The 15,037-nt window shown below is 46.6% G+C and overlaps 1 pseudogene; it reads right to left on the bottom strand.

The window, feature by feature from the left end:
* Positions 1–3,205: 3,205 nt before the first annotated feature.
* Positions 3,206–3,981, bottom strand: LOC141025334 (uncharacterized; annotated as a pseudogene).
* Positions 3,982–15,037: the final 11,056 nt, after the last annotated feature.

Below are 15,037 nucleotides of genomic sequence, written 5' to 3'. Positions count from 1 at the left end.
GCCTTCGTCAGGAAATCTGCCAACTGTAACTCGGAAGGCACATACTGAAGAGCAATAACCTGATCCTGCACAGCAGCACGCACATAGAAAGCATCAACACCAATATGCTTGGTGAGCTCATGCTTCACAGGATCGCGCGCAATGCTAATAGCACCTGTACTGTCAGATAAGAGCAGAGTCGGTGTAGTGACAGAAACACCAAAATCCTGAAGTAACCACCGTAACCAAGTTACCTCTGCCGTCAAAAGAGCCATGGCTCGCAACTCAGCCTCAGCACTCGAACGGGAAAATGCAATGTGTTTCTTCGTCTTCCAGGCAATGAGAGAACCACCAAGAAAAACACAGTAAGCAGAAAGTGAACGGCGATCAGAAGGATCACTAGCCCACGTAGCATCCGAATAGGCCTGAAGCTGTAAAGAACTGGAGCTAGGAAAGAATAGACGGTGAGAGATCGTGCCCCGAAGATATCGGAGAACACGAAGGTGATGACCATAGTGAACCGATGTGGGAGCAGAGACAAACTGACTCAGAATATGAACCGGATAAGAGATGTCCGGACGAGTGACAACTAGATAGACAAGACTGCCAACAAGATGACGATAACGCGTCGGGTCAGGGAGAGGATCACCATCAGTAGCACGAAGGTGAACATTGAGCTCCATAGGAGTCTCAACAATGCGCTCGTCAGTAAGAGCAGCACGAGCAAGAAGATCCTGGATATACTTTTCTTGGGATATAAAAAAGCCATCAGAGGTAGAAGAGACTTCAATCCCAAGAAAGTAGCGAAGAGGTCCAAGATCAGACATAAGAAACTGCTCATTAAGACGGGCCTTTACAAAGGCAATATACTCGGGGTCATCCCCAGTGATGACCATGTCATCAACATAGAGAAGAAGAAGAGTCCGACCACGAGGAGAAAGGTGAATAAACAAGGCTGGATCATGAGCACTTGCTGAAAAACCAGCAGTAGTGACCACAGAGGCAAAACGCTCGAACCAGGCGCGAGGGTCTTGCTTAAGGCCATAGAGAGAGCGACGAAGATGACATACCATGCCATCAGGAACAGAATACCCAGGGGGTGGCTGCATGTACACCTCCTCACGCAGCTCACCATTAAGAAAGGCATTCTTAACATCAAGCTGAGATATAGACCAGTGGCGTGCAGAGGCAACGGCAAGAAGTGTACGAATAGTGGTCATATGGGCCACAGGAGCAAAAGTCTCGTCATAATCACGACCATGCTCCTGCTGAAAACCACGAGCCACGAGACGAGCTTTGTGACGCTCAAGAGAACCATCGGAGCGAGTCTTAACCTTGTAGACCCACTTACAAGTGATGGGACGAACTCCGGGAGGAAGAGAAACAAGATCCCAGGTACCAGTGCGTTCAAGAGCAGCAATCTCCTCTGCCATCGCAAACTGCCATTCAGGATGAACAACAGCCTGACGGTAAGAAGTCGGCTGAAGAACAGCAGCACCAGCGGTGGGAAATCCAAAGAGATCAACAGGCGGACGAGGACGAGAACGCAAACCATAAGTAGGCTGAGAGGAAGAGGACGACTCATCCAAGGAAGCATCCACAGGTCGTGAACGACGAGTGTAATGCTGGGGAAAAGATGGAACAATAGAAGGAGGAATCGCCAAGGTAGAATCGGGGGGTGGCAACGAAGAAGTCACCGGAGATGAAGGTGTAGAATCCGGTGACATGCTAGATGAGGAGACCGGGGAAGATGGTGGCTGCAAATCGACGAGAGGTGGAGAAGCAGAGGGAGTGGAACGAATAGGCACAGGCGCGACGGGGGTGATAGGTGAGTCAGGAAAAGTGAGGAAAGAGATATCCTCCACGGAAAAAATCGAGGAAGATGGGCGTGGGTAGAAAGGATGAGACTCATCAAAAGTCACGTCTCGAGAGATACGCATCCGACGACCGATAGGATCCCAACAACGATAGCCCTTATGTTCATCACTGTAGCCTAAGAAGACACACTCAACAGACTGAGCGGTCAGTTTGGTGCATTCGCGAGGGGCAAGAAGAACATAGCAAACACAACCAAACAAGCGAAGCACCGAATAATCGGGAGAACAATCAAAAAGACGCTCAAAAGGAACACCACCCTGCAAAGCAGCGGACGGCTGAAGGTTGATGAGATAGGCGGAAGTGGAGATAGCCTCGGCCCAAAAATGAGGCAGAAGAGAGGCGGCGATCATCATCGCACGAGCCGTCTCAAGAAGGTGACGATGCTTGCGCTCAGACACGCCATTCTAAGCATGAGCACCAGGACAAGAGAACTGGGCAAGAGTACCCTGCTCAGCAAGGACACCACGCAACATCTTAGAGATATACTCGCCAGCGGAGTCAGCACGAAAAACACGAATGGGTGAAGAGAACTGAGTATGAACCATGGCAGCAAAACGCTTATAAATAGACAACACCTCACTACGAGAAGTCATGAAATAAAGCCATGTGTAACGAGAAAAATCATCGATGAAAATAATATAGTATTTATGACCACCTTTCGAAGCGAAAGGAGCCGGACCCCATACATCAGAATGGACTAAATCAAAAGGACACTTAGACACTGACTCACTATGTGAATATGGTAACTGAATCTGCTTGCCAAGACGACAACCCTGACACTCTAAAGAGACATCTCCTGAGACAGACCCCAGAAGACCTCGATGAACTAAAGACGATAACCGAGAACCACACAGATGACCAAGTTGATGATGCCACTGCTTAAAGGAACCAGTAACAGAGGCGACAGCAGCGGAGGGACAGGCGATGGTGGTGGCAGCGGAAGGAACATGAAGCCAGTCCAACTCCCAAAGACCCTGAGAATCACGGCGGCGAGGGCCAGCCCCAACCAGAGTGTGCGTGCGGCGATCCTGGACAGAACAAGAGTCAACATCAAGGATGGCATGACAACCAGAATCAGTAAGTTGACCGGCAGAAAACAGATTCATGGTAAGTCGAGGAACATGAGCAACATCAGGAACAGAATAAGAAGGAGTGGAAAGATGGCCTCTACTAGCAACAGAAAGTGGAGTACCATCAGCAGTGAACACATGAACAGGAGAATCCAGCGATCGAAGAGAGGACAAAGCAGAAGAATGAGAAGACATATGAAAAGAAGCTCCAGAGTCCAGAACCCATGGGGATGTACCTGACTGTGTAGAGGGCGGGTGTTCAGTGCGGGAAGCATCAGTCACAGAACCAGTAGTACCCGTCGAGGAAGAACCTGAAGACGCAAGCAGACGCTTAAGTCTCAGAATATCCTGCTCAGTCAAAGCAATGGCTGAAGCTGTCGAGGGAGATGACGAAGTCCCTGAGGAGGATGATCGCGCCTTGCGCAGGTGTTTCCGCTTTGTGTAGCACTGGGACTCAATATGACCATCATTGTTGCAGTAGTCACAATGTGGACGGGGGCGACCTGAGCCTCCAGAAGGAGTGGGCAAGAGCGGCGGAGCACTCGAGCGAGAATGGGGCGGTGCAGCAGGTGGAGTGGAAGAAGCCCGAGTAGCGAGCACAGAGGGAACCTCCAGCAAACCAGCACCACGTAAGCGAGTCTCCTCAGCACGAATCTCTGAAAGCGCCTCCATGAGAGAAATACGGCCACGAGCAAACAACTGAGCACGCCGGGGCTCAAACTCCTTACGGAGCCGAGACAGGAACTCGTAGACGCGATGAAACTCCAAGTTGGCCTGGACAGCCTGGCAGCAGGGGCAAGTACGACAACCAGCACTGCGGAGAGAATCAAGCTGGCGCCAGATAGCAGAACTCTGTGCATAAAAGTCATCAACAGTAGAGTCACCCTGCTGAAGAGCATGCTCCTGACGAACCACAGAAAGGTATAAGGCATCACCAGAGGGCTCATAGCGCTGACGAAGACAGGTCCACATCTGAAAGACAGTAGGAAGACCCAGAAACTCAGAAGCAAACTGAGGCAGAACACTAGCAGTGAGAACGGCTGCAGCACGAGCATCATCATCAAGCCACTAGGTGTAAACAGACAAAGCACCATGATACGTCTGAAGAGCCTCCTCATAGGCCAAAACCCTCTCATCATAAGCACGATCAGCAGTCTCATCAGCAAGCTTAGCCGCATCCTTAGTGGCCTGAGTAGCGTCTGTAGGAAGAACCAGTGGAGTCGGCGGAGTAGGGGCCACCGGAGGGACCGGACGTGGCGGACAGCAGACCTCGCCAGAAAGAACACCCCAGAGACGAATGCCACGCATGTGAATGCGCATGAAGCCAGCGAACTCGGTGTAGTTGGTACCATCGAAGATCACCGGACTGCGAGGGACAGCAACATAGCCCGATGCAGCAGACATTTTTTTGGCAAAGATCCGAAATCAGCAGAAGCCGAATGAGGACGGCGGCTGGGAGCGGGATCCGGCACGGGAGGCCGGCAAAACCCTGCGAGAAGGGCAGCTGGTGGATGGAGGGAGCGAAGGAGATCGAGGGAGAAAACGAGCAGACTCGACACGCACAGCCACGTCCCAGCCCACCTCAATCCCGCCTCGCCGCCGGCAGCTAAACCCGCATCCCCGTGATGCAGAAGACGGTGCAGTCCTGGTTCACCGGAGGAGAGGGACAGCAGCCCGGCCTGGCGATCCACACGGCGGCCCAGTCAGGTCGGGAGGAGAGGCAGCGGCGACGGGGATACGGCGCTCGATTGGGAGAAGAGGCAGCGGCGACGGGGAAACAGAGCGGCGGCCGGATCAATCAGCACGAGTTGCAGCGTGCAAAAAATTGACCTAGCTCTAATACCATGTTAGGAAAATATGCAACTTGTATTCCCATGAGGCCATAGGCCGATATATATACATGTACGGGTGTGGAACATATGCAGGAAACCCCTTATACAACGGGATAAATACAAAGGGGTACATGACTTATATTATAACTCTAACAACGAGGAGTCTCGAAATGATCGAGACATAAAGATTCATATATTGGAAGGTTACATTCGGACACCGGAATGGTTCGGGTCGTTTCGGATGAGTTTCGGAGTACCGTGGGTTACCGGAACCCCCCACCCCCCACCCCCGGAAGTTATTGGGCCTCATGGGCCTAGTGGTGGAAGAGAGGAGACAGGCCAGGGAGTGGCGCCCCCCCGGAAGTTATTGGGCCTCATGGGCCTAGTGGTGGAAGAGAGGAGGCCGGCCATGGAGTGGCGCCCCCCCCTAGCCCAAACCGAATTGGACTAGGGTTGGGGGGGCTTTTCCTTCTCTCCTCCTCCTCCTTCCCTCCTTCTCCTACTAGGAATAGGAAAGAGGAGGGGAATCCTACTTGGACTGGGGAGTCCTAGTAGGATTCCCCACACCTGGCGCGCCCCCCTTTTAGCCGTGTGCGGTGCCCCCCTCCACAGTTACACACCTCGGTCATATTGTCGTAGTGCTTAGGCGAAGCCCTGCGCCGGTAACTTCATCATCACCGTCACCACGCCGTCGTGCTGACGGAACTCTCCCTCGGTCTCAACTGGATCAAGAGTTCGAGGGACGTCACCGAGATGAACGTGTGCAGATCGCGGAGGTGTCGTACGCTCGGTACTTGGATCGGTTGGATCGCGAAGACGTTCGACTACATCAACCGCGTTACTAAACGCTTCCGCTTTCGGTCTACGAGGGTACGTGGACACACTCTCCCCGCTCGTTGCTATGCTTCTCCTAGATAGATCTTGTGTGATCGTAGGCAAAAAAATTTAAATACTACGTTCCCCAACAAGAGGTGCGACAGAAGTAACAAAAGAACACCGATATATTTAGGTTTTTGAGATGGAAGATAGGCGCCAAGAGGCGGTGCAAAGGAACACCAAGGGGCCCACACGGCCCCACCACGCGTCCCTGGGCACGTGGTGGGGGCGCCTGGAGGCTGTGGGCCACCCCCTAGCCTAGGTCGGTAACTCCTGGAAGCTTCACGATGTAAAATAATTTTCATGGTTTCTGGAGCTCCGTAAAATTGTTTTCCCTCAAAGTTGAAAAACATGCATCAAACAATAACTGACACTGGGCACTGAGGTAATAGGTTACTCCAGAAAAATCGTATAAATTGGTGCCAAAACTATGCCATATAAATATGACATGAAATAAGAAAAAATTATAGATACGTTTGAGACGTATCACCGATCTGCACCGGACCTTGCCGCCCAACGTCGCGGATCGACCTCCCCTCCCCGCACTGGCATGCCTCCTGAGGCCCGATTTTAGCAGGCCGCGCTACGCCGACCCTGTCGCCGACTAGAGCCGGCCCTTGCCTCCCGTGGCTCCACCTCCCTGCGCTGGACATGCTGGACAAGTCTTCTTTTCCTTTCATCCTCAAGGTGTTTGGCGATTTTCTCACCCATTTTTTTATGTATCGGAGAATGCTCGTTTAAATTAAGTGGTTTTCGCCTTGTAGATGATCTCTCTCGTTCAGTGATTTTTTGAAGACTCAAGCTTGGATGAGGATGAAGAACTTGAAATGGCTATTGTGTTGTATGCAGACACCATGGTAAACCAGAAACCAAAGTGGGAAGGTCCAGAGCATGGGCATATAGTACTTGGTCGGAACAAGAAAGTCGGTCATCCAAAGCGTATGGACGATTGCTTCAGGCAGTGTTTGGCCATGGTTGGCTCTCCGGTGGGCATCAGAATGCGGACCGCCATCCGGGGTCTGGAGCTTTTAGGGGAGCAATATGAAATAAAGCAGTACTGATTTCCTCATGAGAGGAAGGTTTGTATAGAGAAGCATTCACGCCTCCATCTAATCTTTGTTGCAAAAGTTAAGAAATACACTGGTAGAAAAAGAGGCTTCCATACGCCCCCATTAGTCCCCAAAACAATCGAACCGCGACAAAAGGGGTCTTTAGTCGCGGTTCGGGAGGAGACCCGCGACCAACTATCTGGGCCCAGCGCGCTCGGTCGACAGCTGACGGACGGGAGGGGCTTTAGTCCCGGTTGGCCTGGCCAACCGGGACTAAAGGTCCCCGAAGGCCTTTAGTCGCGGTTGGCCAGGCCAACCGGGACTAAAGGCCCATCCAGCTGGCGGACGGGAGGGGCTTTAGTCCCGGTTGGCCTGGCCAACCGGGACTAAAGGTCCCCGAAGGCCTTTAGTTGCGGTTGGCCAGGCCAACCGGGACTAAAGGCCCATCCCTATATATAGGACTCAGCTCACTTCACTTCACTCAGCTCACTTCACAATTTTCAGAAGGGGGTGGTGGGTTTGCTTTTGGTTCCTCCTATGCACACAAGGTGTTCGATGAAATGCCCGAGAGCCTGAAACAAACATGATATGAAGTGTCCGAGCCACACTTGAGCTTTCTCATTTATTTTTCCTCCGCGATCGCGGTTAGCAACTTGAACCTTTCATGTGTCATTGATAAAATATGCATGTGTGTAGTTCATTGTTTAATTTGTATTATTTCTAGCTAGTTAGTTTAACAAATGCATGATGGTTAATTATATACTTTATATAATAATAATGCAGATGAATCGGCAATGGATGTACGGTCCCCGACTCTCCGGCGAGTTCACTACGGGTTTGAAAGATTTCCTCATAGTGGCAAATGCGAACAAGCAGCAAGGTTTTATTATCTGTCCATGTGCTGTCTGTAAGAATCAGAAGGGTTACTCCTCCTCAAGAGATGTTCACATGCACCTGCTTCGGCACGGTTTCATGCCAAGCTATAATTGTTGGACCAAGCATGGAGAAAGAGGGGTTAGAATGGAAGAAGATGAAGAAGGGGATGATATCGATGACAACTATCATGATCATTTCGGTGATACTTTCATGGAGGATGATGCTGAAGGTGGGGAAGGGTTAGGTGAAGGTGAAGAAGAGGCACATGATGAGCCCGCTGATGATCTTGGTCGGACCATTGCTGATGCACGGAGACGCTGCGAAACTGACAAGGAGAGGGAGAATTTGGATCGCATGTTAGAGGATCACAAAAAGTCGTTGTATCCAGGATGCGATAATAGTCTGAAAAAGCTGGGCTGCACACTGGATTTGCTAAAATGGAATGCACAGGAAGGTGTAGGTGACTCATCATTTGAAAATTTGCTGAAAATGTTGAAGAATATGTTTTCGAAGAATAACGAGTTGCCCGCCAGTACGTACGAAGCAAAGAAGGTTGTCTGCCCTCTAGGTTTAGAGGTTCTGAAGATACATGCATGCATTAACGACTGCATCCTCTACCGCGGTGAATACGAGAATTTGAATGAATGCCCTGTATGCACTGCATTGCGTTATAAGATCAGAGGCGATGACCCTGGTGACGATGTTGAGGGCGAGAAACCCAGGAAGAGGGTTCCCGCCAAGGTGATGTGGTATGCTCCTATAATACCACGGTTGAAACGTCTGTTCATGAACAAAAAGCATGCCAAGTCGTTGCGATGGCACAAAGAGGACCGTAAGTCCGACGGGGAGTTGAGACACCCCGCTGATGGAACGCAATGGAGAAAGATCGACAGAGTGTTCAAAGATTTTGCAGCTGACGCAAGGAACATAAGATTTGGTCTAAGTACTGATGGCATGAATCCTTTTGGCGAGCAGAGCTCCAGCCATAGCACCTGGCCCGTGACTCTATGCATCTACAACCTTCCTCCTTGGTTGTGCATGAAGCGGAAGTTCATTATGATGCCAATTCTCATCCAAGGCCCTAAGCAACCCGGCAACGACATCGATGTGTACCTAAGGCCATTAGTTGAAGAACTTTTACAGTTGTGGGCCAGACCTGGTGTACGTGTCTGGGATGAGCACAAAGGAGAGGAATTTGACCTACGAGCGTTGCTTTTTGTAACCATCAACGATTGGCCTGCTCTCAGTAACCTTTCGGGACAGACAAATAAGGGATACAATGCATGCACGCACTGCTTACATGAGACTGAAAGTGTACGTTTGGTTAATTGTAAGAAGAACGTGTACCTGGGTCATCGTCGATTTCTTCCCCGAAATCATAACGTAAGAAAGAAAGGCAAGCATTTCAACGGCAAGGCAGATCACCGGCCGAAGCCTGCGGAACGTACTGGTGCTGAGATATTTGATATGGTCAAGGATTTGAAAGTCATCTTTGGAAAGGGTCCTGGCGGACAATCAGTTCCGCGGGGAGTTGACGGAAACGCACCCATGTGGAAGAAGAAATCTATATTTTGGGAGCTAGAATATTGGAAAGTCCTAGTTGTCCGCTCTGCAATCGACGTGATGCATGTTACGAAGAATATTTGCGTGAACCTGCTAAGCTTCTTGGGCGTGTATGGGAAGACAAATTATACAAAGGAAGCACGACAGGACCAGCAACTTTTGAAAGACCCAGATGACCGGCATCCGGAATGGTTTCAAGGTCGTGCCAGCTACGCTCTTACCAAAGAAGAGAAGGTCATTTTTTTTGAATGCCTGAGCAGTATGAAGGTCCCGTCTGGCTTCTCGTCGAATATAAAGGGAATAATAAACATGGCGGAGAAAAAGTTCCAAAACCTGAAGTCTCACGACTGCCACGTGATTATGACGCAATTGCTTCCGATTGCTTTGAGGGGGCTCCTACCGGAAAATGTTCGAGTAGCCATTGTGAAGCTATGTGCATTCCTCAATGCAATCTCTCAGAAGGTAATCAATCCAGAAGATCTACCACGGTTACAGAACGATGTGGTCCAATGCCTTGTCAGTTTCGAGTTGGTGTTCCCACCATCCTTCTTCGATATTATGATGCACCTCCTGCTCCACCTAGTCGAAGAGATTTCCATTCTCGGTCCTGTATTTCTACACAATATGTTCCCCTTTGAGAGGTTCATGGGAGTATTAAAGAAATATGTTCGTAACCGTGCTAGGCCAGAAGGAAGCATCGTCAAGGGCTATGGAAATGAGGAGGTAATTGAGTTCTGTATTGACTATGTTCCTGACCTTAAGCCGATTGGTATTCCTCAATCGCGGCACGAGGGGAGACTAAGTGGAAAAGGCAAGATCGGAAGGGAATCCACGATATGTATGGACGGTCATTCTATGACTGAAGCACACCACACAGTTCTGCAAAATTCCAGCTTGGTGGCTCCGTACTTCGAGCAACACAAGAATATTTTACGCTCGGACAACCCGGGGAAGCCTGAATCCTGGATTAGAAAGGCCCACATGGAGACTTTCGGCAGTTGGTTGCGAAAACATTTAATGAATGACAATGATGTTGGAGATCAGCTGTACATGTTGGCCAAGAAACCATCTTCGACTATAACGACTTTCCAAGGGTACGAGATAAATGGGAATATATTTTACACCATCGCCCAAGATAAAAAGAGCACCAACCAAAACAGTGGTGTCCGCTTTGATGCAGCAACCGAGAATGGGCAAAATGTCACATATTATGGTTACATAGAGGAGATATGGGAACTTGACTATGGACCCTCCTTTAAGGTCCCTTTGTTCCGGTGCAAATGGTTCAAGCTAACAGGAGGTGGGGTAAAGGTGGACGAGCAATACGGAATGACAATGGTGGATTTCAACAATCTTGGTTACCTTGACGAACCATTCGTCCTTGCCAAAGATGTCGCTCAGGTTTTTTACTTGAAGGACATGAGTAGCAAACCGAGGAAACGGAAAGATAAGAAAACGATCAGTACATCATGCGATGATCCAAAGCGGCACATTGTTCTTTCAGGGAAAAGAAACATCGTGGGAGTGGAGGACAAGACAGACATGTCAGAAGATTATAATATGTTTGGTGAAATTCCGCCATTCAAAGTGAACATTGACCCAAGCATTAAGTTAAATGATGAGGATGCTCCATGGATACGGCACAATCGTAAGCAAGCAGGGACACAAGGGAAGAATTGATGTGTAATAATTTATTGTACCAAACTTTGTATTTGGTCGATGAACTGAATGATGTATCAAACCTTTTGTCAAACCTTCAAAGGATTTTAAAATGAATTAGTTTTATTTTTCTGATTTTTTGATATATAATTGTATTTTTAAGATTTTAAAATGAATTAGTTTTATTTTTCTGATTTTTTTGATATATTATTTGTATTTTTAAGAATTTAAAATGAATTAGTTTTATTTTCTGATTTTTTTGATATATAATTGTATTTTTAAGATTTTAAAATGAATTAGAAACAAAATAATATAAACTTTAATAAATTTTAATAACATAAATAAAATTGATTCAACTAAAATTATCGAAGTATTTTCTGTTCAAAATCATTGAAAGCTAAAAGAATTTTCATAAAGAACTTTTTTTGTTAGAAACTTTAATAGCAAAAATAATTATCATAAAGTAAAATAAATAAGTAATTAGAAACAAAATAAAATAAAATAAATATGTTTTTTGTTGTAAGTAGAAACAAAACAAAATAAATAAAGCAAAAAAGAAAACAAAAAACAGGCAAAAAATAAAAAATATGCCTCCTACTGGGCCACAACGGCCTGAATACGACTAGAAACCCATCAATGGGCCAGGATTCAGGCCCGCAGAAGGCCCAGTAGGCCCACAAGCACATAGTGACAGAATAGGCCCGTAAGCCTGCATTTGAGAGGAGCTCGAAGTGGTGAGCGCAGCCGCGCTTATAAACCACTGTCGAAGCCTCTCGGCTAGCGAGGTGGGACTAAACATCCCACCGCACCGCGCCAGTTCCAGCACAGACCCTTTAGTCCGGGTTGGGGAGGCGGACCGCGACTAAAGGGTACCCTTTAGTCGCGGTTGTTGTCCCCAACCGCGACTAAAGGGTCTTTCTGCGCGGGAACGAAAGCGGCGCCAAAACCCTTTAGTCCCGGTTGGGGAGGCGGACCGCGACTAAAGGGTACCCTTTAGTCGCGGTTGGTGTGGCCAGCCGCCACTAAAGGGTACCTTTAGTCGCGGTCCGCCTCCCCAACCGGGACTAAAGGTGCGTCTATAAATACTGCACTTAGCAGTTTCCGCCACTTCCCATTCTTCCTCTCTCGACGCCGAAGCCCTGCCCCGACGCCGATCGACGCCGAAGCCCTGCCCCGACGCCGAAGCCCTGCGCGCCGCCGCCCCCGTCCCCAGTGAGCGCCGCCTCCGCCCGTGCCCTGCCCTTGCCCGCCGCCCGTGCCCTGCCCTTGCCCGCCGCCCGCCGCCCTGCCGCCCGCCGCCCGCCGCCCGCTGGCCCTGCCTGCCGTCCTCCGCGCGCCGGCAGAAGAAGAAGAAGGAAGAAGAAAAAGGAAGAAGAAGAAGAAGAAAGAAAAAGGAAAAAGGAAGAAGAAGAAAGAAGGAAGAAGAAAACAAAAGAAAAACGGAAGAAAAACAAGAAAAAGGAAGGAAAAAGGAAGGAAAAAGGAAGAAAAAAAGAAAACAAAAAAAAGGAAGAAAACAACAGAAGAAAAACAAAGGAAGAAGAAAAAAAGAAAGAAGAAAAAAAAGGAAAACACAAGAAAAACAAACAGAAGAAAAAAACAAAAGAAAACAAGAAAACAGAAGAAAAACAAAGGAAGAGGAAAAAAACAAAACAAAACAAAAAAACAAACAGAAGAAAAAAACAAAAAAAAGGAAAACACAAGAAAAAAGAAAAAGGAAAAAGAAAGAAAAAAAGAAAACAAAAGAAAACACAAGAAAAACAAACAGAAGAAAAAAGGAAAAAGGAAAAAAGGAAGAAAAAAACAGAAGAAAAACAAAGGAAGAAGAAAAAAAGAAAGAAGAAAAAAAGGAGGAAGAAAAAAAAAGGAAGAAGAAAAACAAAGGAAGAAGAAAAAAAGAAAGAAGAAAAAAAAGGAAGAAGAAAAAAAGAAAGAAGAAAAACAAAGGAAGAAGAAAAACAAAGGAAGAAGAAAAAAAGAAAGAAGAAAAAAAGAAAGAAGAAAAACAAAGGAGGAAGAAAAACAAAGGAAGAAGAAAAAAAGAAAGAAGAAAAAAAAAGGAAGAAGAAAAAAAGAAAGAAGAAAGAAAGAAGAAAAAGGAATAAGAAAAAAAGAAAGAAGAAAGAAAGAAGAAAGAAAGAAGAAAGAAAAAGGAAGAAGAAAAAACAAGAAAGAAAAAGGAAGAAGAAAAACAAAGGAAGAAGAAAAACAAAGGAAGAAGAAAAAAATAAAGAAGAAAAAAAAAGGAAGAAGAAAAAAAGAAAGAAGAAAAACAAAGGAAGAAGAAAAAAAGAAAGAAGAAAAAAAAGGAGGAAGAAAAAAAAGGAAGAAGAAAAACAAAGGAAGAAGAAAAACAAAGGAAGAAGAAAAAAGAAAGAAGAAAAAAAAGGAAGAAGAAAAAAAGAAAGAAGAAAGAAAGAAGAAAAAGGAAGAAGAAAAAAAGAAAGAAGAAAGAAAGAAGAAAGAAAAAGGAAGAAGAAAAAACAAGAAAGAAAAAGGAAGAAGAAAAACAAAGGAAGAAGAAAAAAAGAAAGAAGAAAGAAAAAAGGAAGAAGAAAAAAGGAAAGAAGAAAAACAAAGGAGGAAGAAAAAAAAGGAAGAAGAAAAACAAAGGAAGAAGAAAAACAAAGGAAGAAGAAAAAAAGAAAGAAGAAAAAAAAGGAAGAAGAAAAAAAGAAAGAAGAAAAAGGAAGAAGAAAAAAAAGAAAGAAGAAAAAAAAGAAAGAAGAAAGAAAAAGGAAGAAGAAAAAACAAGAAAGAAAAAGGAAGAAGAAAAAAAGAAGAAGAAAGGAAGAAGAAGAAAGAAAGAAAAAAGAAAAAGGAAGAAGAAGAAAGAAAGAAGAAAGAGGAAGAAGAAAGGAAGAAGAAGAAAAAAAGAATTTTTACTTAAAGAATCTTATTTTTTAATTCCTCCTCCTCTATGTCCCCTTAATCTTATTTTTTAATTCCTTTATACTTAAAGAATTTTTACTACATGCAGGAGTGACATATGGCGGACGATAGAACCGAGCCGCTTAGGGATCCGGAGGCTGAACGTTATTTAATGGGCATTATCAAGAACGAGATTCCTTATGTGCCGGGCTCAGAATATGAGCAACAAGAGGATGTAGTCTCTTCTTTTCTGAACCTTGACGGTGGAACAGAGATTGTCGATGATCAAGAAGGTGAAGGAACGGACATTGTCGACGGAGGTCAACCGTCAACAACCGACGATCTCGAATTGCAAGTAGCAACCACCTCCGGCGAGGTATATATATACATTGAGCCTCTCGTGATACAAACTTACTGAAATGTGAATACATATGTATTAACGCGCGCGACTCTCTTTCTTTTTTTAGCCCTCCGGATCGAGTACGACAAAGCGTGGCAAATCCAAGGCGATGAAAACAGGAGAAACATATGCCATTGAGTTTGTCAGTGAAACCGGCAAGCCCCTACAGCACACCTCAAAGTTTATTAACCAATGCGGAGTCGTTGTTAGAGACAACGTCCCGATCACCGTCCAGGAATGGAAGGAGCCAAGAAGGCATGTCTTGGTTTCAGTTTTGTCGACAAGTGAACGAAAAAGGATTGCTGGAGAAAGCTTATGGAACATTTCATTCTACCTCCGGAATACAACAAAGTCGATGAATTCGGTAACGAGGTTCCGGGTGGACGTCAGAGGAGGAGGCTAGTTAAAGAGTTCGCTCTTCAGAAGATGGGCGAAGCATTCCGGAACTTCAAGAAAAATTTAACCCGTGACTATGTCAACAAGGGCAAGACTCCGGATTTCAATGGACAACATGAGAAACTGAAAGATGATTGGCCAGAATTTGTGAGGCAAAAGCAATCGGAGCATTTCAAGGAAATATCGAAAAAAAATAAGGATAATGCGAGTAAGAAAAAGTTCCATCATATTATGGGGCCAGGAGGATACCGCCTTTCGGAGCCTAGGTGGCAGAAGATGGAGGAGGACCTGAGGGTGCGAGGAATCCCTCTAGGTACAGAGGGATGGGACCCAAGGGCCAAAAGCTGGTGGTACGGGCATGGGGGATCGCTAGACCCGGAGACAGGGGTGTGTGTTCACCGGCAGAGACAGTGTGCTCCCACCCAAGCCCTTATTGACGCAATGACCCAAGCTCAAGAGGGCTTGATCAAGTTCAACAGAGAGAAAGACGCACTGACAACAGCCCTCGGGAATGATGAACACGGAGGACGTGTACGAGGCAAAGGCAAAGTTCCGTGGAAAGTAGGGTTTTCCCAGGACAATGACCCA

This window comes from Aegilops tauschii, chromosome 6 (assembly GCF_002575655.3).
Source record: "Aegilops tauschii subsp. strangulata cultivar AL8/78 chromosome 6, Aet v6.0, whole genome shotgun sequence".
Lineage (NCBI taxonomy): Eukaryota > Viridiplantae > Streptophyta > Magnoliopsida > Poales > Poaceae > Aegilops > Aegilops tauschii.
This window is presented reverse-complemented; position numbering and strand designations above follow the sequence as displayed.